General features: G+C 41.3%; 1 protein-coding gene across 7 annotated transcripts in view; it reads left to right on the top strand.

Moving 5' to 3' along the window:
- Window positions 1–16,030, top strand: part of BACH1 (BTB domain and CNC homolog 1) — a 56,716-nt gene extending 40,686 nt beyond the window's left edge. Inside the window, exons 5-8 of one of the 7 annotated variants that reach the window (XR_005826210.1) lie at window positions 936–6,017; window positions 7,087–11,478; window positions 13,824–13,930; window positions 14,647–16,030. The gene's annotated coding sequence lies outside the window, so the exon portion shown is untranslated. Of the gene's footprint in view, window positions 1–935; window positions 11,479–13,823; window positions 13,931–14,646 lie in introns of all 7 variants that reach the window. The other 6 variants (XR_005826211.1, XR_005826213.1, XR_005826214.1 and 3 more) reach the window with 6 other exon arrangements.
- The last annotated feature ends 9,515 nt before the right edge of the window (window positions 16,031–25,545 follow it).

Here is a 25,545-nt window from a genome sequence, read left to right as displayed (position 1 = left end):
CAGCTGGGCCTAGAAGCTGTGCTGAAGCTCTAAGTTTGACCCTCACCATCCCTGTCTACAAGGTACTTGGCTGCATTTGAGCATAGCAAGACTGTGGGGAGCAATCCCATAGTTCAGCTCTTGACTTCCTCCTGCTGTCTGTTGGCTGTGTGCAGCATCATGTCTAAAGGAAGAAACAAAAATACAAAAAATAGATTATTATAATTTGATCTATTTTAATGTAGGCTTTCAAATAAGAAACAGGTAGAGAGAAGGAAAGTTCATGCAGTCATTTGAAACAGGTGAGTCCAATCCTCTAGTCTTAAGTACCACTGAAAGCCTAATTCAAAGGGTTATTTGGTTCAAAGTTAAAAGGGAATGGAACAAGAACTGTTTCCTTACTCTTTCCTCCCTCCTCTTTGCAAAGAAACCTACTCAGTAAAGTAAGATTCCCAAGGAAGAGAGCCGGGGTAATACAGAAGTGTAGATGACAGCCACAGCCAGGAAGAATCAAGTATTGAATACTTCTGTTTGTAATAGTAGAACCTGAATTCAAGGAAATGTCTTGTTTCAGAAGCTGAAGGTGAAAGACCTCTGCCAGTTCTGACTGGGGAGGGAAGCCGAGGGTGACTGCTGTTAGGCTGATTTCTTGGTGGACTGGCACCTTCTTTTCTTTCTCTGTCATGTTGTAGATGACCAGTCTGTTTTGCTGAAGCACACTGCAGGAAGGGCATGTGTTACCATGGATTTGTGTGTGTGCAGCCACTGTTTGTTTGGGGGTTTTTTATAAATATTGTGTGAGGAGAATGATGTTGAGAAAAGTTACTAAAAATTTGACATGGCAAATTATACTTTTCATCTGATTTAAGAAAAAAAAGCAGTAGAACAATAAGAGCATCCGAACAGCTAATAAATAGCAAAATTTTAATATCAGCTGGTTTTTTCGTTCTACTTAGGGCTGCCCGATCACATGATGATTTACTGACTTCACTGATAATACTTCCAGAAATCGTAAGAAGGATGTGAGAACACTTCTGAATATTTACAGAACACTTCAACTTCTTCATTTCTCACGTAGGCAAACCCCAACTGTAACTTCCAAAAAAACTGAACAACCAACTTCTGTTTTAAAGATCTCCTTTGTTATTCACACTAGTTCTTCATGTTCCTTTCAAAGACCAAGAGTTGTGACAGGAGCCACTGCAAGAAAAAAAAAAAATCTTACCAATTTGGTGACAGTAATAGACCTCTTGCTAAATATGGAGATCATTAAGTGGAGCTGTATATACTTTCATTAGGGAAGGAGGAGAAAGGTCTAACCTGTGTTGGTCAGGGTTGTTTCTAAAAAGTTTCTTAACCCTGAGCTATCTTCCTCAAGGGAGGGAAGATGATCTCATCTTAATCCTTGGATTATGTGAATAACATTTATGCTTACAAATGCACTGCATAAAAGCCATGATGTCAGAAGCCATGCTGGAAGCATTTTTATTCAATGAGGAATTTCTTTCTGTTCATTTGCCCGTCTGTATAGAAAATGTCTTTTCCCTTTTGACCTTTCCCCCCTCTAAATAAAACCCCAGATAATTTTTGCTGTTTTGTCCAGCTGTATGTGCTCTTTAAGGAAACAATCCAGATTAAGAAAAGTTTAATTCTAGCTCACTCGCATCAAACTAAGTTGAACATAGTTCAAAACTCTTACTGAACTTCAGGAAATTACTTTTCCATAGACTTTGCCTCTATTTAAGTTATTTGAATAATTCAGAAACAGATAAACCAGGATAACATGCTGTAAAATACAGCGTTTCCAGGACTATGATGGAGAGTGTAAGGAATTTAAAATGAATTGTGAAATCAAGATTGTTGTTCTCCTAATGCGGCTGATTAAGATTTTCGTGACATTAAATGCCTTCAGCTCAGCTATGTGCAGTGAAAATCAACAACTGTTTTCTCAGGCAACTCAGACACATGGAAATTTCTATACAAGACAGGGAACTCAACACGGGGAATAAATGAAGTTCACAAAAGAAGAGAGGTGACTTTTTCTTTTATCTTAGGTCTCTCTTGCAATTAGCAATGCCTGCTATCCACTTGCTCTTGCGTGAATTTAGTCACTCATACCGTAATGATCCTTCTCCTCATGCTAAGCCTGAGACAAAACCCCGGAGTGGGGCTGTCTTGCTGTGGCAAAGTGAGATGAATTACTGGACTGGTCACAGGGAAAAGCAGCCTGGTGTCCTAGAAAGCTTCTAGCCCAGTGCTCCAAGGACCTGGGTCCAGGGTCCTTGCTTGCCTTTTCAAATGCTCTGATGCTGGAGGTTGCATGCATGGTCCAGCTGGCTAGAAACACTCAGGAAGAGGAAAGGAGATGTCATTGTACCTTGTGATGCCTTGCATGTCTGCTGAAGTGCTGGTTTAAAGTCTTTTGTTAGCTCCCATAAGAACCCACAGTGAGGTCCCAGCAACTGGGGCCATCTAAGATGCCCTGATTTAATGGCACCATGATCTCCTCTGAGTACTAAATAGGTTTAAAGGTGCTTCTTGATATGTAAGAGCACCGGCCGTCTTAAAGGAGTTGCTGTATACATTTCTTGTTTAAAAAAACCCTGTCTCTACTGCGAAGAATTTACAATAAAATCAGACATGTTTGGTAGGCGTATCCTCACAGATTTGTTTTTTATCGGTAAAGACAATTCCTTACTTTGTCCATAGCATTTTGTTGACTCACCTTTGTCTTGTATATTGTGTGCTATTAAACCTGAGTAGGCACTGAAGTCTGCAGATGTCTCTGGTGTTCTAGAGGTGAAGGAAATCTGAATATAGCTCTCCCTCTTCTGTGAGGAATCTGAGCAAAAGAGAATTATTTTCCCATCACATTAACTATGTTCTAAAAGAACCGCGTGCAGAGGCTCTGATGGATTTCAATTCTTCACTGAAGAGAGAGAAGGGTTTCAATTCTTCTCTGTCAGAGAATATTTATGTACTTTGCCTTTTCTCCTAAGACCTTCCTACAGGTTTGAAATGACTCTCACTTGCTATTACTGTGGGAAGGAGAAGGAAAAGGGGAAGTAAACAGCTGTCTACCAGAGGCAGGTCAGGGTCCTCTAATCTTCCATTTTATACATATAAGATTAAAGGTCTGCTTTGAGTTTTGATTAAGAATGCAAAGTTAAAAGATTAAATACCAGCAAGCCAAATTAAAGAGGTTTAAGTCAATCTCAGAACTCATCAAAGGACCAAATTTTTAAGCTGTCATTACAACACAGGATTAGTGCAAAGCTTCCCTGAAGCTTGATTTGATGTCCTTCAGTCAACAATGTTACTCTCCTTGCAGTTTTGTGCGCTCGGCATAAAACCAGCTATTGTCTTGTATTTAGAGCTCATCTCACCCCTATCCTTCTTTGACTTTTTCTTTTTTTATACCTGTGTCCCAGTTAATCTAGGAACCCTACATTTTTTTGTGACCCTCAGTTTATACTCCAGCAGAAATGTATTGGTCTGTATTATGCACTGTCACGAAATGCATTAAAGCTTAGTAAATGTGTCTGGTTTAGAAAAAAGGTCTTAGTCACTCGGATAATTACAGAGTATTCCTATGAGTCCCAAGAAGTAAATACATCCCGCTTCCTTTGTACGTTTCAGCCAATTGATTCCAAAGATCCAGAAAGAAGGAAAATGTAATGAGTAACTAGAATGTGATAAGGCTAATACAGTTGTCACCACTGGGTATCTGAAAATGAGTTTTAAAACTCCATAATTGATGTTCATTTCTTTTTGGAACCACAAATCATTTCAGCTGAAATTAGTGAAAACCTGGGATGGGGAGGGCGGAAGTCTGGAGAGTGATTATATCCAGGAATCCGCTAATGCAAATAACTACTTTGGTAATAAATTTACAGACTGTCATAAATGTTATTTAAAGCTCATGCTGTAATGCATTAAAGTAAATGTTCCCCTGGTTTTCAGTATAATAAATTAGGTCCTTTCCACTTTTTATTTATAGAATTTGGGACATCTCAGCTACATTAAAATTATGCTTTCCAGGATTGTAACCACAAAAGATACCTTAATAACGTTACTAAATGCTGTAGTAATTAAAGCTTTAATTTGAAGTTATTCCCCCTTGTAAGATAGTGTGCCAAATCATCTGTTTAAAACTTTTCATCTTAAGACTTGTGATTTTTTTAAGAGTTAAGAATAGCAATGCAAATTTTTGAACCCACATTTTAGCTTTCCTATGTATCTGTGCAGAATGTCTTATCCAAAACATCAAACTTCTATGCCAAATTACATCTTTTTTTGAAAAAGGCAAAGTAAAATTTGTGTTCTTTATTGAAATATAGTATCTTCATTTGTGTATTAATACACACTCTTCCCTCTCTGCTCTGTACCTTGAGATCATTTTTGAAACTGTTGCCTTTATTAAGGGTCATTGAAAAATACTCCTATACAAGTTATGTGAACGTACTATACTGTTGTCAGTACCTAGTATCTTTCAGAAATATTCTTCAGGATGGTGGAAGACAAGTGATAAATTATTGGGCTTTAAAAAATTTTTTTTTTTTTTTTTTTTTTTTTTTTTGTAATAGTTTTCCACAATCTTTTTTGGAAACCGCTTGCTGATCTCAATTGTTTTGGACATACTGCATACAACCAGAAAATGCTTTCATTCAGCAAATAAAATTCAAATTAGCTAGGTTTTCTGAAAGAACTTAACATGTGCCTTTTTAGTAAATATGTGGGGAAACAAATGCAGAAGAACAGGGAGAATCATGAAGGAGGGAAAACAGTTGTTGCTTATGAATTTCTTGGCATCCTGCTCTTGGCAGACTTGCAGTTATTTTATATCTGAATTTCCCTTGTTCCTGGCTTCACTTACTGGTATTCAAGTTGCAGACAGAAATGGAAATGGGAGAATGTGATTTCCGACTGACAACAATCATGGCAGGTACGGTATTCATAATAAACTCCGTCTCCTGAAAACGATATTGCCAAATTCGTGTCAGGGGTAAGCAGATAAAGACTGGGCAGAGTCTGGGTAAATTTGTTCATGCGCTGGTAAAGCTGGGATGCAGCTGACTCCCTACCATTTTGCATGAATTTGTTCCTGCCGTTTGGTGGACTTTTTCAAAATGTGGAGTGTAGGAACAGCGATCCTGACCATACATGGGCCCATCTGGCTGTGTGTGCACTCCCTGCCAGTGGCTACATCATTTGGGGCAAATACAGTGTCATCCTTCCCCTGCCGTTTCCTCCCAGTGATCTGAAGGCTATGGGCTTCCTGAGCCTGAGATTTCATTTACATTTTTCCCTTTAATGGTTTGGTATGCCTTTTGATTTTTAGACAAGGTGTACATTTAACATGCTAGTGAGTGTCACCGTGTAAGTACACCCTCAAAAATGTCATTCCTCTTATTTTGCTTCTACATCTTCTCTCTGACCAATTCTTCTGATACCTTTAAGTGTTTGCATTATGTAAAAGGAAGATTAACAGGTTTCTTGTTCACGTTTGCTGTTTTGTCTCTCTTCACTTTACCTCCTAAATTCAGCTGTATATCCATTTTCAGATATGGTGATCAGAACTTCATGCCTTGTTTAAGATGTGTATTCATATACTGTTAAAGAATGCTTTCTGGTTTATTCTTTATTCCTGATTTTGTTTAACTTTCTGTTCATTGTTTTGACCACCACTGAGCACAGAGCTGTTTCCAAAAACCTGTCCACTCTGGGTCTGGTTTTTTTTTTCCTTAGTGATACACAGCAAGTTTGGAGATCATTAGTGTGTATGGTTAATTAAGATTGTTCTTCCTTGTATGCAACACTGTCTTCAGCAACATTGAATTTAATCTGCCTATTTTACCATCCAGCTGTTTAGTGTCGTTCTGCAATTCTTCATAGTCCATTTTATCTTTTTACTGTGCTGAATCAGCAATCTTTATCCTATAGTTCACTTTCTTTTCCAGATAATTGATGAGCACGTTGAACACAGAGATGTCTCCTCTTTCATCTGAAAAGGAACGCGTGTGGCAACTTCCTTTATGGTAAAGGCTAATAATATATTCCTGCTGTTTATTTCCCATCTCTTAACCTGATACTAATTCTTAAGAGGACCTATTTCTTACCAAGAGCTTTGTTCAGGTAGTGTTACACAAACCCATTTTGGAAATCCAAATATGGTTTGCTCACAGCCACGTGCTTGGTGACCCCTTTGAGGAACTTGAACAGGTTTGTAACTTCCCTCTTCTGGTCATATTGCCCCTTCTCATCATATCACTAAAGTTTCTTGTAGTTCTTCCCGTTATAATCTCAACCGATCTGATTTCTACAGGCAGCAGAATTACTAAACTGCAGCTCCCTACATCTTCCCGTAGCTCTTTTCAGAGGTTGTCATCACTTTCTTTTTCTCTGATGGCCATGTGGTAAAACACACCATACTTAATTACTTCAAGAATTAATATTTGAGATTCTTAAGACATCATCATAAACTGCCTTGTCCTCATGAATTGTTACTATTTGTTTTATCTATTTATTCTACTTTTCTACTGACACTTCTATTTAGCATCTTCTCAAGCGGACTGTTTGGCTGGAAGCCGAAGCAGGGATCTCCACTCTTCCAGATGGTGAAAATAAATGTAAAGAATTGATCTAGCATTTCTGCTCTGGCTTTAACTTACTTGTGTATTTTTCTTACATCTCTCTCTTTTCCAGGTTCTACAGGCTGGTTGATATTCCACACATTAAAAAGTCTGAAAAATTCTCAAAAATCTGTCTGCAGTGTTTTTCTTATTATAGCTTTATATTTAACTAGCTAAAGTTAATGCTTCTCTCTATTTTCCTTGTTTGGACATGGCTTCCACTTCTGGAAGGATGCCTTTTTACTATTAAAGTATCCTGGCTTTCTTTACTTTGCTGCTTGACCACACCAGCATTTTCAGCAATCATTTCAGAGTCATTTTTGATACATGGGATGCTTATGTTTGGAGCCTCACATACGCTGCATTCGTGTACCCTCAAATCACCCACAAGCACTTGGGCCCTTTAGGTGCTGCTTGCAGTTTGACATGTCGTCTGTTTGACGCGTCATTTCAAATGCATTCTTTTCTTTACCAGGCCCGTATGGCTGCAGCTGGAACGAGTGGAAATTTTACAGAGCAATTGAAACAAGCAGATGAGCAAATGCTGGAAAATCAGTCTGGGTGGCGTTAAACTCTGAGCTTCTGGCAGGATCTGGATCACACAGTTATTGGGATTAAGTCCTGTCTGTTACCAGCAACACGTGTTCAACGGGCTCCGGTCGGGCTGTCACGGTGAGTGCTGAAGGGACGCCTGTGTGCCTCGCTCCTCAGAGCAATGGCTGGAACCCTGGCACACTGGCCTGCTGGAGGGACAGCGGCCTTCTGGAAAGGGTGTTCACAGGTCGGGGGCATTGGGGGGGTTCTTTTGGCCTCATTTTCTGTTTATGCTTCAGGTGGGTGCTGGAACGCACCAGGGAGTTTGCAGGATTGATGTCACGGCGTCTGTCAGCTCCCTTGGGTGTAGCCAGCGTGGTGCGACGTGGCGGCGCAGTCAGGGCTGGGGCGTCCTGCCCCCCTCTGCGGTGGGTGGTGACAGCTGGCGGGCAGCCTCTGCCACCAGCCCACCACCCTGCGGGGAGGAGAGAGAGGGGGAAGCACTGCTGGGCACCAGGGAGCCTGGCGGCGCTGCAGTTTTCTGGCCCGAAACCTGGCAGGGAGCTGCTGGCTCCTTGTAGGGAACGTCTGTATGCAGGAGCTCGTCTGTCTGCATTCGGGGCAAAGAAACTGAGTTGCTAAGAGCAGGCGGTGGAAAAAGCGGGTCTGCCCTACCTGAGAGCGGGGTATCAAACCACAGTGTGCCAACGATAGCTGGTGGCTATAGGCGTGGTGCCGTGCGGTGTACATTTTGCACAGGAATATGCTGCGTGCAAACTGATGCCAGGGAAGAGATGAAGTGTCTTGTGCTAACAGCTTGAAACTGTGCAGCTTAGGAAAACATTGGAAAAGGCTTTTCAGGTGATTCAGTGACTCTTGGCTGTCTAAATTTTGCACAGGCGCTTTGCCCCCCAGGCAAGGGGTGGCTCCTCTCTAAGGGGGGCCCTTAGGCCTCCCACAGCTGCCAGGCTTCGGCGTGGGTGCAGCTGGGCTGACACCCTGGCTACGGGGACACTGGTGTTCCTGCAGCCTGACCAAGAGGCCATAGTCATGGCGGAATTTGCCAAGGTTTCTAAAAAGGCTGCAGGATGCTGGCTGTTTCTTTGCACCTTTTCTGGTTTTTTATGCATGGAAAATTCAGTGACTAGTAATGAAAATAAGAAGTGGAATAATCCATGGAAAGCGATCTGACTGTACCTTGCTGCCATCCTTACTCAGCTGAGGAATCACAATTCAGAGCAAGCAAGACCTTCTGAGATGATCTCTGTGTTTCTGATATGAAATCTTTACTACATCGATGGGCTAAGACTGAGAAATCCTGCAGTTTCTTCAGAGAGCAGGGTCACTGGATGTTTCTGCTTAGCTCTATTGGTTGTCCCTGAACAATCAATGTCACTACTGTCACTTGGGCTGCCCAATTCCAGCCACACTCCAACCACGCCTCTAGGGTCTCTTTGGCTCAGTCCTAACCCCAACCTTAACCCTAACCCTAACCCTACTTTCTGGCTCAGGCTAGGACTAAGACCCCACCTCTGATACACACCACAAATATCCTTTCAGCACCAGCACCACTGTGACAAGGACATCCAATTTATCATCTGACAATTGAGGTAAATCATTGAGGGATACCAAAGAAAACAAGCTACACTTGAAAGCTGATTGAAAAAGAATAGCACGAATAGACTGGTTATCCCTGAGCCTGGCTTGTGAGGATCGAAAGTGGGAATGGCTCCTGCTTGAGTGCATTAGGAGATCCCGTGATGACGTTACAGAAGCCCTACAGGATCGTGAATAGCCTGGGGAAGTCAGAGACTGTTCCACATCTTTTCCTTGAACTATCAAATGAAACTGGCAGGGACCAAGTTGAAAACAAAGAAGAGATGAGTCTTGACTTAACGGATGGCTTTGCCTTCTTGCTCACATGATATGTATTGGTGCAAAAATTTTACACAGGTTGAACGAGAGCATGGACAAGAGCTTCAGGAAGTAATTAGGGAAGTCTACTGTACAACCACATCTAGATTAGGAAATTTTCTAGCTTCACGTAATGGGAGGAGTTTATTGAGAGAGTATTAGGAGAAACGCCATCTATGTTGGTGCACATTTCTCCCCTGGCATCTGCTTATGGCTGCTGTTGGAGACAATGTATTATATGGGCTCTTGGTCTGACCCTGTGTAGCTGCTTTTATGTTCTTTCCATTTGTGGTGTACACTTGCCTTGTTGTGTGTAGGAAATTTATTGTGACATTACATTCTCACAATTAACAGTGCTGCTTTGACTGATTATTTCAGGAGGGAGATGCTGCTAAGGCTAAGGCATAACTGCGGATAGTGCCGTAAGACTGTGTCAGTTGATGCTCACCACTGAGTGGTTGCCAGACACTCAGTTTTATCGTGAGTATTCCTAACACAGAAGAAGTGCTGCAGTGTGGTCCACTGATTCCTGTGTGTTTGAACTTAAGAATAAATAAATTCATTTGAATTAAAAAAAAAAAAGAGGATCATAGTTATGTCCATTCAAAAACTACTATAATTTATATAGCTCTTTTTATTTATTCATGCATCTTGATGCTTCTGATAGTAATTGGCATGTTGTTTTGAAACCCGTATGTGTGAGCATTATGTGCTACACTGGGCTGTCACAAAGCTTCATCTATTTATGGACTATGAAGGCACAAAAATTACAGCTTACATTTCTGCAGAATAAACTTTGACAGTGGATGTTAGAATGAGATACTCTCTGCCCAGGTTCTTTTAGATATTCCGCACAAGGAGAGCTTTATATCAAATCTACTTATTATCAAATTTTATGTTTTACTGAATTTACTTAATGTCAAATTACTTATTTGGTTTATTTGGTGTTATATGGGATTTTAGTTTAGCAGAGCGATAACAACAATGTACTGAGATCACAAGAGAAATATAATATAGCAATTGCAATATACTGTTGAATCACAATAGAAATGTGATTCCCATTGCCAGTGTCCATATGCTCACTGTCACCGCACTGGCAGTCCCTAGACACCAGAGTGGTATACACGGGTTGAAGCCATCTCAAATCATTGTTCTTTTCAAAATTTGCTTTATTATTTGTCTTGGTTTTATACTTTAGGTTGGGCTGAACCACGTACACACTCCCTGCCCCACACTGGACTGGCTGGCTGAGAAATTCATTCCTCTTTGATAATTGTCTCAGGGAACCTAATGACTCACCGGTGCAGTTGCCTTATCTACACCCCAGGCTGCTCTCCAGTCTCCCTGGTGGTGAGATAAGTTTAGCCTTCTTTATGACACATTATTCCCTCAGTTAGTTCTTTGTTGAGTTCTAGTGGGGAGGGGCTTATTTGTTCTTGGCTTTTCCCCTTCTCCTCTGAGCTCTCCCGTTCTGTGGGGGTTGGTCGCAGTGGGCCAGCTGAATGTTGAAAGAAAAGACCTTCAGTTCCTTTTCCAAAAAGCAGTTTAAAAGTGTAGTTCTTATTAGTATATTTTTAATATTAGAAAAACATATTAGAATTAAGCTTTTTGCTCTATTATTTTAATAATAGCACAGCACATACAATTCAGCTGTTGCATTGTGCTAGTTCTTTCAAGTGCACTAGAGCCCTCAATCTTGTTGGGCACTAGAGGTCTCTTATTTACTCTTTTTCAAAACACTATCAGTTCATTTGTATTCTGAATACAGTGCCCACCACGTTGCACTTGCTTGCTACTATATTATTATTAGAGGTACATCATGTACCACAGACCAAAAATTACTATCACAAATTAAAAGTCCTAGTTATTGAATATTGCTCTTTCATATACAAGCAGTGGTACAGCTTTGCTAGCAAGAACAAAACATAAAAATCTTCTATTTTTCTTTAGGAAGAAAAAAAGCTATGGAACAAAGCAGCTTTTTGTTATTTATTAAGCCTTAGGGAAGAGGAGTCTAAAGTTCTTTTCTTTAACTGGCAGCACAGCGCTGAACATTTGAGCCTGGATAGACCCTTTTAGGTAATTGAGTATGTAAGTACTCTTTCTGGTACATTGATAGCAAAAAATAATTGAAGAAGTCATAATAAAAGCATATATTTTGTCTTATAAATATGACTCCATTTAATCTGGGTTTATGAAAGATCTAGGGAGTTCAAAATACGGCAATACAAAGGAGAAATACACACTTGCAATAAATCCTTGAGCATTTTGAGGTATACGTTTGCTATGACTTTTATGATGCACTTGACATTTTCCTTCTGCCCAGCAACAGTTTGTTACAGCCTTTACCACAAGAAAGACTGTCAGTGGGAGGTTATCAGATGCTATAAGTGTTACTGCTGGAAGATGTCATCTGCAGGTATTGCTTACACTTCTTCCCTTTATCTATGTTTTCCCTCTCTGTTCACCCTGTGGGAAGACAGAAAATGGATTAAAATTGATTGAGCTAATGAGTTTTGGCAAAAATGCTGTAATATACGTTTCCCATAAAACCACAAATGAAATGCATGCTGGCTACAGTCTAATCAGGGAGTCTGAAGATAGAAATGCTCAGATGCGATATCCTTCCTTGATTATCACAGGAGAAAAATCTTCCATCTCATCTGTGGCACCTTTTATTGTGATATATAAGAACTTTTTACAAACATGAATGACTGAAGCAGTGAAGTTTAAATGGTCACTTTGGACTGACTATTCATCTTTTCTAGAGGAAGCATCTGAGGCACCCAAACCCCATAACCCTTGCGCCGATGCAGGGAGCTTTTGGCAAGGGTAGAGTTATGATCTAGGTCTGTTGTCACCCAGAGCTAACATTCCTTGTTCCCGGTTAACGTGGGTTATTGTCTTTAAAGCTTGGACTGATTCACTGGGCACCTGTGCTGAAAACCTCTTAAGTTCAGTGCCCAGCAGCATCCCAGCCCACTCAAGAGTGCAACCTTCAGCCTTGAAGGAGCTTCTAGGACCCAGCTGAGCAAAGCCCCAAGCATCCTGGTGTGAGCAAGGCAGAGCTGGCCTTGATTTGGGTGGGAAGTAGGACTAGAGCCCTCCCGGTTTTCCCTGCCACCCAAATTATCCATGTTGCTCTGAGAGCTTTGCTGAGCTTCGGAGACGGCAGTGAAGGCCATCCCTCTGCCTGCCAGCAGTGGGTGCAGAGCTGGCTGGGTGTCTGCACTGCTGCTTTTCTCTCTGGCTGCCTGATTTGGAGGCAAGGTAAAAAAACACCATGATGGTGTGACTGCTAAAGCATCTTGTCTCGGGTGCAGTTGTCCTACAATGGATGGATGTCAAGGGCAGAGCAACCTGAGCTGATATTTCAGCATTGAGCTACATCTACATTCTGTCCTTCTTTACTGGTCTGTAAAAGACTAATAAATTATACTTGCTTTACTTTAGGAATGAAGAGTTATTATTAAATTGCTGTATAATGTATTTTTAATGTGTTATTTAAAAAGAAGGGCAGAGATGAGCTCAGAATTAATGTAGGGTAGGAATGTTTTTTCCATCCTACAAATATTTGTGTTTCTGGCTGGTTTTGCCCTTCTACATTAGAGCTAGCTGAAATTAAAAAAACGAAAGAGAGTTATCAGCCTCAGCATCCCCTGAGCCTGGGGCTTGCCATCTCTGGAGGTGCCATCTCAAATCTTGCTGAGAAGGAACCCCTGCAGGAAGCCCAGCGCTGAAGACACCAGGCTAATTGCATGTGGGCCATAGGTTTATGCCACCCAAATACCCCACTGGTGCAGGGGCTCCAGACCACAGCCCATTCATGGGTGGCGGCTGAGCTACCCCAGCAATAAGACCTTGCTGACTGTGTGACAAGAGTCCTGTGCAGCAGCTTTATCCCAGCCAGTACCTGAGAATGATTTTGAATGTGAACTTGAGTTGCATGCCCTTGGGTGATGCTCAGCACTTCCCTCCAGGCTACTGGCAACTTTGCCGTAGAGCTTCATCTCCCTTTTGGGGCAGAAATGGCTTGATGGACAAGGAAGCCCATCGTGCAGCATTTGGAAGAAAATAAAGTGTGAGAACTTCAGTGGAAAGACCAATATTGATTAGATATATTCACTTTATCTTCTAAAATTACAGATGCTACAAATCTCTGTCTGGTACCACTAACAAACGATGACTGATCACTTAGCTGAGACTGTTCCCTGAGATGCTGACATTGTTTGCTACTTGTAATACTTAGAGAGCTAACTTCAGAGGCTTGTATTTTTGACTCACTGAATTTGTAGCTGCATTACAAGGCTCTTCACGTTTTTCCAGTTAAACTAAATGACTATTATTTCCTCCTTCTGCTCCCTCCCCCACCCTCCTGTTGTTGTTTAATTAACCATAACGTGCTGCTCTTCAGTGGGTGTTTGTTTATAGCTAGATAAATGTCAGTAATATGCCGTGGTGTAAAGTCCTTTGACTGGGAATAGTCAGGTTCTTTTAACTACTACTACTACTACTACATTTTTAAATAGGAAAAGCTGTCTTAAAATCTATTTTTCTGGTGACTTTTCTTAATATTTTAATTATTATTTTAAAAGAAATGTGTAGTTCAATTTGGAAGTAAAGCATTAATCCCAAACTGAAACCATGTGATGGGAAAAGAAGATTATGTGAATTTCTTATAATATTTTATCAAGAGGTTTAGTTCCCTAGACATTCAGATCACATCTCAGCTTTTTATTTTTCATCTTTTCCTTTCTTCTTAAGCCTCTGAGAAAACATAAGGAAAATAAGTTCATGACCAGCAAAATACAAGCAACACGGATGTAGAGTGATCACTTTGATTTCTGATGCCTGTGTTCAGTTTTTCCAAGGTACATCTAATATCTTGAATAACAAAGAATTTATTTTACCAGAAGTGCCACTGGAGCACTTTTAAATCTGGTCTCTAAATGTTTTGTAATATTTCTCCAAAGTCCTCTTGATTTTACTACCATTTCATATAAGAAATACCTGATTTCACTTCTCATATGTGGAATGAAGTGAGTAGTTAATAGACATTTGGGGTACAAGATATCCTAACCTCTGCCTTTCCTTGGTCAGGAGGAGTACAATGGACTAGGTCTGCAGTTCCCTCTCCTCCTGAAATTGTACATACCTGGGACAAAAATCCTGGGGTTGCAGCTCAGGCCAGTGCCTAGAATAAAGATACTCCTACTTAAAGGGGAAAAAAAAGAGAAGAAAAAGAAAAGAGGAAAAAAAAAAAAGAGCAAGAGACAAAGAGGAAAGTTGAAAAAAACCTCGGCAAAGACAGAATGGAATTACAATGGTCTAGGACACTGCACTATGTTTTCCCCTACAGTAAATCAATCGGCTTGCCTTTTCGGGCTGCCCAACGTGCTGCGGGCAGTCTTGTCTGATCACATACGCTAATCCTGCCTCCTGTGGGCCCCAAACACGGCTTATGCCAGGCTGAAAGTACAGTCCTAGCCTGAAAAACACCTCCAGACATAGTGCATTACCAGCGTAAATCCAAAGCTATGTCAGCTCATGCACAGCAATGTCAGTGCCTTTCTGCCCTGCCACCCAGTTAGGATCAGCCCTGGTGTGACCACCAGTGGAGGGGAGCTGGCTCCAACAAGGACAAGGCCCACAGAGACACGGGGCTGGGGAGGTCTCTGCCCGAGCCTGGCAGTGATGCTGCCCCCCATGACAGCTGTGCACCGAGACCATTGCCTGGAAGGGGCTGGAGCTGGAAGCATCTCAGATCCTGCAGTGCATTGGCGGGGCTGGTAGGACAAGTCATGGATGAAACATGTCTAAGTATTGGGCTTTGCCATGTTTTGTTTTTTTGTGAGTTTTTTTTGCCAACTTCTTAAAAAACTGAGTTTTCAAGGGTGGGTTTGCTCCCCTTCAGGAATGAAGGCAATGGCTATGTCTGCTTGTAAGCTTGCAGTCTGTCTACTTGATTTTTTTTATCATCTGACTTGCCTTGGCAGGACTGAAGAGCTGAGGAATATGGGCACCAAAATCAATTTGTCTGAACAAGACATCTCCAATTGTGCTGTAACGCTTATCCAGGCTCATTCTCTGTCATGAAAACATGAAACACAAGCCTTGCTGAATGGCCACAGTGCAGCACCCCTGTAGCTGTCACCGAGCTGTATGGTGCTACAGACCAGACTGCTGGGGAGCTGGCTCAGGGACCTCCCGGTGCTGTGCTGAAGTACAGACTCTAGAACAGCTTCTGTGTTCCTAAATGACTGCTATATTTTGTGGATATTTTGTATTTTACTTCAACACAGTACTGTTCTACTAACTTTAGACTGTATCTGGAAGGTTTATTGCCTGCACTGTTTTACTTGGGACCCTATGCTGAGATTGGTATCCATGGGGTTTTTTTGGTAGGAGACTTCCAGTCCCCATTTTATCCCCAGAAGCCGTAGACACTCACTGTGGGGGAGAAATTCCTTTTCTTAAAGACATAAAATTTAAATGGGGGGAAAGCACAAAGAACACTAAACCCAGATGATCATTGCCATCAGATGTCGCAGGAAGAAGCCACGACTTGCCCAGTGTCACTCGGAAAGCATGTGGTAGAGCTTGCTGTTGAAGCCAAACCTATCATGTGCTTTTCACAATATCCTTTTTCTTGTCTGTCTTTGCCTTTTTTTTTTTTTTTTTTTTTTTAGTTTGTGTGTGTTTGTTTTGTTTTGTTTGTATGGTGGTAATGTGCATGTTGTGACCCTGGAGGTATTTATGATTTATCTTGTAACAGTATAGAGCCTGTACAAGCTATTACCTGTACACACATTTATTTTTATCAGTTGTGAAAAGTTTATTGTGTCTCACATGACACTTGTAATAGCTGCTGAGAAAGATCATAGACCTAAAACTGCATGAAAGGTAGAAGAGCAAGTGGTATACATACATGGGCATACATTACACAAGGATTCCCACTGGGAGATAAACTATGTTTTTGACCGGTTATTTCTATTGAAGCAAACTATCCTCAGGCCAGGGAGACTTGTTTTTCCCACACCATCATTTTTTTTTTTATTGCATGAAAAAGGTCTTTTTGAGAGAAACAAAGTATCAGCTCCAGCCATCGAGATTTTTGTACCATGAGTATGCATACACATAGGTGTGTTCGTGGCCAGTGTACTCCTTCTCCAGAGTCAGGCTGTGTTTATTCATCAGCATGTGTGTAAACAGCACCGAACAACATGGGACACAATCTGGCTTTGCAGCAGTATGGCTATGCTGGCCCTTCCTGGGCGTGCTGACTTGGTGATGTCCCCATTGCCCTGGACGTCCACACACGTTTCAGGAGTAGGAAATCCTGATGTGCACATCTAGGGGTGTCCTAGAGATGCCCCTGCCTGCGCCCACCTTGGAGTGAGGGTGAGAGGTGTGTAAGCAGCTGCCCTGTGGTGCTGGTGCCAACAGAGCCCTCCAGCTACTGCAGCTGCCCCAGGGCTCAGGAGCTGCAGATGTTACTGGAAGCTTTGTGGGCAGCATCACCTCTGGGTGCTCTTCTTAATGACGGAATAGTAGGACAATGTATAGCAATTTCCTCAAATAACATATGTTGGTATGACATTTAATTTGGCAGCTCTGCATGTGGCTTTCACGAGCTCTCCTACTCTCTTGTCTCCACTGTGTTTTCTGATGGATTTTTTTTTTTCTTGTCCATGACACTTAGCGAGCATGTTAAAACTCAATTTTCCCCAAGATTTTAGAATGGCTTCTCCCAGGGCCAGATCCTGAGCTCCCTCCCAGTTTTGTTGCTTTTAGGAAGATTTTTCTTTTGCTAGCTATTGGCAGAGCAGAAGCTGATGAATCTTTAGACTTTGTCAGGTGCCATATGCACTATTTTCTTGCAAAAAGAGCTCTCTGTATTTATGAGATGAAATGCTACTCCTATTGTTCATAGACATAAAGCTACAAGGAAGGTGGGGAAGAGGAGGGATGCTGAAAACATGGAGGAAAACCAGTTCAAGGAAAGTAATCAACTTTCTATAGTCCCGAGGTCTCCACAAAAATATCAAATTAAATGTTAAGATTGTCAGTTGGTATCTTCCTGTTTTTAAAAATGTAGGTTGGAGCTTGCCCAGGCATGGAGCTATACAGTGTGAATCTGGGCTCTGTCACCCACAGGTAGCAGCACAAAAGCCACTCATGTTGGAGTAGAGGGGTGAGCTGCACTGAGGGGGAGCTTTTCTGGGAAGAAATACACTTTGCAAAGTAAGCTAAACCAGCACGCAACAGCCTCTCTCCAAGACCCCTGGGCTGTTCTGTAGTCTTTGGTAGGCAGAGTCTGTGCTCAAGTCAGACACAGAAAAATGTTGTCATCTTTGCTGGATGGCAAATGATGATAATTTTTTTGTATGGGGTTTTGGGGTTGGGCAAAGGCATTTTACATCACCTTTGTCATATAAAATTTTACGTTGCCCTTTGCATATGTGTGAAGCAAAATATTTTGTGCTCCTTTACAAAAGTCAATGCAGCTGCCTTTCTTAAATCACTTCAAAAACAAAGCAAAAACTAATTTGGAAGGAGCCTAGATGTCTTTACTTTCTGAAATTCCCTTCCTTATCTTTACCAAAGTTAAAGAAAAAATTATTTGAACCCAAAGTGCATTTTTGATGACCAGGTTCTAAACAGGAAAGCGGAGAGTGATCCACTAAAGGGATTCAGATGGTAGCATGTGGAGTGTCGTATGAATAATGTTGACTAGTGGGTCTTAAATAGAGGCACTATATTGCAATATTTGAAGCAGAGTTTCAGTTCACTATGTGATCAAATCTGTCTTTTCCTAGCGTCTTTGTACTCCTAAACAGGAGACATCCCCCAAATGGTGAAGCGTTCTCCCAAGTGTTGCTCAATTTTAACATAAAAGACTCCCTGTTAATATTTGGGGAGAAGGGGAGAAGAGTTCGTGTTGTTCTGGTTATTATGAGCTAAGAACATTAGCCAGGTGGGGCTTGGGAACAGAGGTAATGTCTTTTATTAGACAAACTGTTACAGCTGGGAAAAGTAAAAATATTTTCTGACACACATGCTGAAATGAAAACAGCCAGTTTCAAAGTGAAATACAAACTGGGAAGAATTGCTCTGAGTTTAACTTGCCCTGCTGGTGGTTAGGCTGTTTGACACAGAGGGTAAGAAGTAAGGAGAAAGGGACGATTTTAGTGCCAGGAAAGGCGGCTAAGGAAAGAGGAGGAGGAGGAGGAAGGAGTTATCACGTGTAGAGCGTGGAGGGGCTGAGGTTTGACAGTGCTGAGGTGTAATAGTCTGAAACCACAAGGTAGAACTGCCTCTAAAGGAACCAAGTTCTTTTGTCTTACAAGAAACTACTGAATCTCATAGTTATTTAGTTTGTTTTTTAAAAACAGGCTCGGATTTCTTTTTCTTCTATTTTCTGCCTTCCCTCATCATTCTCTTCACCTTTGTCATACCTTTCAACTACAGAAAGATGAATGATGCCTACCTATTCTCCACAGTTTTTAGAAAAATTCTCTTTCCTCCCACCTCTTTCCTACCTGCATCACTTAAAAGATTCTCCATCCTCAGAAAAGGTGTTGGCACAAGAGAGAAGTTTGCAAGAAATAAATAAATAATATTTTGAAATTAAATGTCTTTGACATATTTTTTTTTCATAGCTGGAAAAATGTTTAATTGAAAAAGCTGGGTTTAAGAGCTAAGCTAATGCTGCTACAATAGTAGGAGTAGGGGGTGAAAGAGAAGCACATACATGTTTAGAGCCACGTATGTGCATAATGACCGTGCATCTCGCAGCTGACTCGTTGCCATGTTCCAGCATAGATCATGCACATTTGGGGGTAGTATTTTAACTCACCTTCCTTCTGGGCACTGTTCTTTTGTTAGTAGGTGGAATAACAACTGTATAACATAAAGCACACATGAAATTTCTCCCTCAAACTAGCTAGGCTGTTCAAATGTCAGTAGTCTCCCCAGGTCCCTCGCTGCTGCAGAGCTGACCTTGGCAAGCAGGAGCCTGGGGCAGTCCCTGCTGTGGAGCAATGCCCGGTGCTGGTGTGACTGCAGCACCAGGGAGGCATGTCTTCACATTGCATGGACGGACACACACATGCACAGACGCATGCTGCCCTCTCTCATCTTCCTTCTTGGCAGAAGAAGTGGATTCATGTCTCAGGCACATCACTTTGTGACCATCTTTGCTTTGGTTTTGTGTATTGGTGAATGGGTACTTTATAATTTTAAGTAAGGAGCTCTGCTGACTGGTACAATGCTCTTTAGGAGGGACTCATGTACTCCATCACTCTTGAAGAAGAGAATGCTGCTTAATGTCAATAAGAGTGACAAAGTACTTTTTTTAGACTTGTGCTGCTTGTCTAATTGTTTAAAGAAGCATCAATCTAAACTAGAAGATGTCATTGATAGATGCAGCCTAACCGTGCCCGTCTGTGTGCTTATAAAGACTATAGGATACAGTCTTTAGCACTTATCTGTTATCTTTGGGCATGTTAGTTATGCTTTTGTCCTTACTATTTAAGGATTTAAATAAGGAGAAGACAAATGAGTTCAGAAATTCCTATGAGACGTTGCTATTCTTAACTTTGGTTCTTGGCTCTGCCACAGATGTTTTGTGTGACATTGATCAAGTTGCTTAACACCTTTGAAATGGGTTACACTGGGTAAATTAGTGGTAATAGATTTTTCTCTGCTTTCACTTGCAGTTTCTATTTTAAGTGGATGGGAAGTGTCATCTGCTTACTTTGGTTCTATATTTTCTTATGAGCAGTGCTTACCATAATGTGGCTTGACTTCAGCTGAAGCCTTTGGTAGTCTTGAACTGCTAAGACTTGGGGACTGGACAGTTCAGTTTAAATGAGGTAGTAAATGATGACTGCTTGAAAACCTGATACGAGTGACAACCGTATTTTAATTCTTTTTGAGAAAGTTTGTTTTTTAATGCATACTTGTCAATAAAAAGTTGTAAATCCATGCTTCCACCTAAGCTGGAGCAGTCTGTAGGTTCAAAGCGCCCAGTTTCCAAAAGGCTGTTATCAATCAGTCTTTCTGATCTAGCCAAAATAAGAGAGAAAATCTCAGGAGGAACCTCTCTTCCATGAAAACTGAAGACCAGTTTTTCAATCTCTCAGAGTTTATGGGAAACCACATGTATATCAATAATTATTACCTCTGAGACTTTCATGCAACTAGAAATCCACAGGACCCCATTGGCTATTTTAGGGTGCTTCTTGGGTCATATGTTGAGTGGAGAAATCAATTTTTGTCTTATCTGTTTACATTAGTGGAAAAAACTTCTTTGAAACCTCCACTTTTGTTTCTGGACAATAGCGTTGCAAACTTTGATTTCCTTGGTTGCTCCATAGTAAAGAACTCAAAGATCAATTTGGTACATGGAGTTAAAGATGGGTTGGGCAGGATTTGAATAAAGGTGAAAAATTCGTGGCTTGTAACAGTTCAAAAGCTATCTGGCCTTGAAGCTGCAATATATTTTGGAATCAAAATTAAGGCTGAAACGCCTTTTTTGGGGAAAGTGGAGATAGTTGCCGTCATATATTGCTGTCCATAAGCAGATTGAGGTTGATATTATATTCCTCTGTCCCCATGGACCTTCCTTAGTTCATGGGATTAGATTTCTGACCCAGGCACCCTGTTTCTTCTCCTACATCTGCTATTGATCTAATCACCAGCAACAAAAAAGTCACAGTTTATTGCTTTTATCTCCTCGGGAAACCCCTCAGGAAACCACTAATAGAATCCCAGAATCATTTTGATTGGAAAAGATCCTTAAGATTGTCGAGTCCAACCAATGTTCCTACTTCTCCCCCAGAAGGGAACCACCCTGAGACATTTAGGATTCTATTTGACTGAAGGAATTAAAGATCAACATCTGTCAGGAATACATGGATATCTGCAGCTCTGCTTTGGTGCATGGAAACTAAATGACCTCTCAAGACTCCTTCCAGTTCATTTTTCTGACCTCCCTATATGGCATTGTGATATGTCTAGAAAAAGCAGAAAAGATCTTGCATGTACATATCTATCCCATTATTGTGCTTTTTTTTTTCAATAACACTGGAAAGGTCAGATTTGAAGGGAAAATCCCCATGCAACCTTTAACTACCATATCGCTGCTGATACATTAGTCTTCTATATTTTTATAAAGATCACAACAAAGCAAAAAGCAGCAGAATAAAAACAGGTGTACAGCAGTTGCATGAGGAAACTCAGACAGATGTTTCACCAAAAGCAGAAATTTGTGCTCTTGAACAGCAGAAAGAGAGAGAGTCTGACCATGCAGAAATGCTTCATAGACAGGAAATGTGGTTTTCTGCTTGGGATCGCCTGGAAGTACATGGAGCCACTGAAGTAGGGATAGCAGGCTTGGGTGAATAAGCATAAAGCCAAACATCTAAAAGAACAAATGCGTACAGATTAGATTCTTGTATGCATATAAAGTGAAAGCTTTTCTCCTTTCCACCAGTGGTATATGTCATAATATTTCTTCAGATGGTGCAGCTGGGAGTCGGTCTGGTAGGTGCTTCAGAATAGATTGTCCTCATCCGATTTTTTGACTCAGGAGCTAAAGCTAACTTCAGAAACCCTCACATCTCTTTCTAGTTTCAAAGGAAAAATAATATTTGACATTATCTATCATAGTAAGCTGCTACCTACAGAGACGATGGATTCCTCAAATAAATGTAGAAGTCATTTGTTAAAAAAACCCAAACCACTCTGGCTAAGTTGAATAAAAAACTGATCATCTGTTAATATTAAGAATGACATGTCTTGCTGCTGTTACAGCTGTGGATAAGCATCATTGTTTATTAACATTTTGAAATAGCACTGCGGAATGGGTGATGCTCAAATCTGTATCTGCAAAATCCACCAAAATCTTCCTGCAGAGAAGTTCAGAGGTGAGGAAAGCAGAAACAGAAAGGATGCATAGCTATCAGACAAGACTTATGCAGTAAGTTCAACACCTCATTTTACCCACTTTCTATGTATTTTATATATATCAAAGGTCACATTTTAAGTCTATGTTAAGTCATCAAATAGGTCTTTTCAAAATGTCAGCAATTCATTGTGCAAATAGTCTGCCAAATAATAGTTAATCAATTGTAAATGGCATGCAGATTCTCATGTAAACTTTGGTGAAATTGTCAACCTCAGCTAAATGTAGATAGTATTTTTCATGGAAAGTCACTTCATACACTTGCCTTGGCTGATTTAAACTGGGAAAAGCTCTGATATAAATAATTTCAGAAATGTGGATTATACTAAAAAGTCATATTTGATCTTATTAGCATAACTGTACTTTTTGTAGACCTAGCCAATAATTCCTTGCTGTGTAAAATCAGCCTCTCTGCAGATCCATGTCACTCGTTTAGAGAATACTTTGTGTCAAACCTTGAGAAAAAAACCCAAACTTGTGTAATTACCATAACCCTGGATTTTTCCCCTGTTTTTTGTAGGATGGAAAATGGCATGTGAGGAATTGTGTGGGTTCTCTGGTTGTGTCCAGATATAGCCCTTGAGCTCTTAGGAAGGCCAGCTCTCCTCTCACTTGCACTGAGATCAGGGGTTTTGTAACTGAACTAGGTCACCACTCCAGGGCTTTTCCACTGACATGGCATGTTCTCCTGGCGCTGGGCCACTTTGTGGAGGGCTCTGGAGCTCCTGCCCCCAGTCACACTATCCTGCAGGCACTCTCCCAGGAGGGGCAAAGCAGCAACCCACCCCAGGAATCAGAGAGTGTGGTTTCAGCCCAGGGCTTAGGGAGACACGTAAAGGGAAACCTGGCTACCGGTCACCACAGGGAAGCGAGATGAAGGTTGAGTGAGAAGAACAGTGTTAAACCATCTTTATCCAAGGACCTTATCCCATTTATTTTCCCATTACTGGATTTTTCTGAGGGAGAAAACAGACTTCAGAGTATGCTTGTAGCTCACGTAACTGAGAATACACATTATTTTCTGTTACGATGGCGGTGCAGCTTGTGTCCCCTTGACACGCTCTTTCCCTCATCTGACATTTTCTGCTCAGCCATGCCGACTCTCCTGACGTCTTCCTTCTCTTTGTGGCTCTGCCCAGTGCTTTGCGTCTCTGCTTCTTAATGGCAAGCAAGACAGAAAGTTTGTTTTAGTTGTCTGCCAGGTAGTGCTGCCAACTCAGAAAAACTTTATTATGAGAATGGTGTGTTTAGAGACCATTTGTCTTCTCCAAGGCAGGTTCACATTGACCAAAGCAATCCTAAAAGATGTCTGGACTGTTCAGTTTCAGGCCTTTTACATCCTTTCCAGGCAACCTGCTCCAGTGCTTCTGTGTCATCAGTGTCCTCCTTCATGCTAAACCCTGAGTCTGTTCCTTCTTGTTCCTGTGCTGCAGGCAGGGAACTCTCTGAAGGAACCTCTTGTATATTTGAGAATCATCATGTTTCCCCTCAGCCATTGCTGGACTCAACAACCTCAGTTCTTTCATCTGCCCACACAGGTGATGCTTTTGGACCTCTGACTACTGTCACTGCTCTCCTCTACCTTCTGCTCCCGTTAATCTCAAAGTACAGCACCCAGGCTTGGGCATGGTACGCTGGCTGGGCTGCTGAAGCAGAGCGCGCTAGTTAGAGGGGGTGTTAGCATGTTCCTCGCACATGTACTGCCATACATCCAGCCTGGGTGCTTGCTTTCTCACACAGCAGTATGAATAGTCATTTATAATCCCTTGATCCTCTTCTGAAGGACTTCTGCACTCTCATTTGCTCTGTCTCACCCATAGGCAGCTGGTTATTCATATGCTAGGGTGGTGCTTTCCATTTGTCCTTCCCATATTGCATCCTACTTGTGTCAGAGGAGCTTTCCATTCTGGCAAGATCGCTTTGCTTTATCATCCTGCCCTCCAGAGTGTTTGTGGATACTCTAAAGTTGGGACAGTCTCCAAATAAGTGTATTGGCTCCCACCATTCAACGTATTTATGGAAATTGCTACTGAAGTACTGAATGTCTGTTTTGACATTTTCTTCAGTGTGATACATTTTCAGTGAACTAATTCCTTGGGATAGTAAAGGTGATGCAAACAGTATTAGACGTATAAACCATTAGGTGTACAACTACTCTGGTTCTTCAATAACTGAAAATAACTTGTCTGTAAGCTTTTTGCCTGCTGTGCCACTGTGGCATAGAAAAGTGATTCAGTAATGCCTGCCATCTTGCTAGGATCTGTTACCAGCTACTTTTCAAACTTTTTCATAGAACAGCTGAATATGCCCTATCCAGACAGTGTGCACAATGCAGGAACAATTTGTATTTCACTTACCAGACTTAACCATCCACTTGCCTGAAATCTACTACATTTAAATCCTATGGATGAATTTCAAGTAATTAAAGTTGCTCAAACCTTGATAGAAATTGGTACTCTGAGTCTGTCTATCCTGCAAAATAGTCAAAGCCAGAAACAAACAAGTTAAGCTGGTGCCTTTGCATAATACAGCACAGCTTAGATATATTAGGTTAGGAATTGCCTCCAGTTGTGGTGCTAGTGAGTTCTCCAGTAGCATGGGCATCCTTGGCCAGTGTCCCCACAGAACACCGCCAGTTTGCTTTAGTGGGTCCATACCCCCGCAGGAAAGCCCAAGATCAAAAGCCCCTCCAGCCTCACTGCCTTCGACTCTGTGGCAGGGAAGTACTCTAAACCGCTGTAATGAGTATTTGCTTTCACTATGGCATTTGCTACATAGGTAGACCACTGTGGACATGTTTTTTCAGCTTTTAGTTTTTTTAAAAATCATGCATGTGAGGTAGATATGTTAGTGATACGCTGGTAACTACCTGCAGAGATAAAGCTGAAAGCAATATAAATAATCTATTCCTCAATAATATAATATTGAATATCTCTTACTTATCATTGGGTCTCATTAAGATCAGTAGAAGGAATAGAGAACAAAAGTACATATATTTACTGAATTTAGGCCTTAGATAAGGCCAAACAGGTCATGCTAGTTAGGAAGTGATTTGAAACAATTTTACTTTGATAATGCCAGCTGTCACTAAGAGCAGCAGGGATTGTCTTCCAGTTCACTTTTGTCTATAGGTGAGCAAATCTTGACCCTTATAATACCAATGTGCTAGCTCTGGGGTGTACAGTCAAGTTCTGCGCAGGTTTGTGGAGGTGTGGGTACTTTGCATGTTAAGAACAGAAACTGGAAAAGATAATTTATCCATCAGTAGTTGGATAAGTTTGCTGTCTTTAATTAAACAGTCAGATAAAGCTTTATATCTGACTTTATATCACTGCCCTATCTGAGGATCTTCTAAACAGATTGCAGTTACTGAGCTCCAGATATGCACTGAAATGAGTAGATAACTTAGACACCTAGTGGATAGCAAAGATCACCTTGCAGGGTTCAGTTTCTGACTGGGGTAATGTTGTTGTATGAAGAGAGGTAGGTAATAATTTGGGAAATGTAGGGAAAGTG

This window comes from Falco naumanni, chromosome 2 (genome assembly GCF_017639655.2).
Source record: "Falco naumanni isolate bFalNau1 chromosome 2, bFalNau1.pat, whole genome shotgun sequence".
NCBI classification, from domain to species: Eukaryota; Metazoa; Chordata; class Aves; order Falconiformes; family Falconidae; genus Falco; species Falco naumanni.
This window is presented reverse-complemented; position numbering and strand designations above follow the sequence as displayed.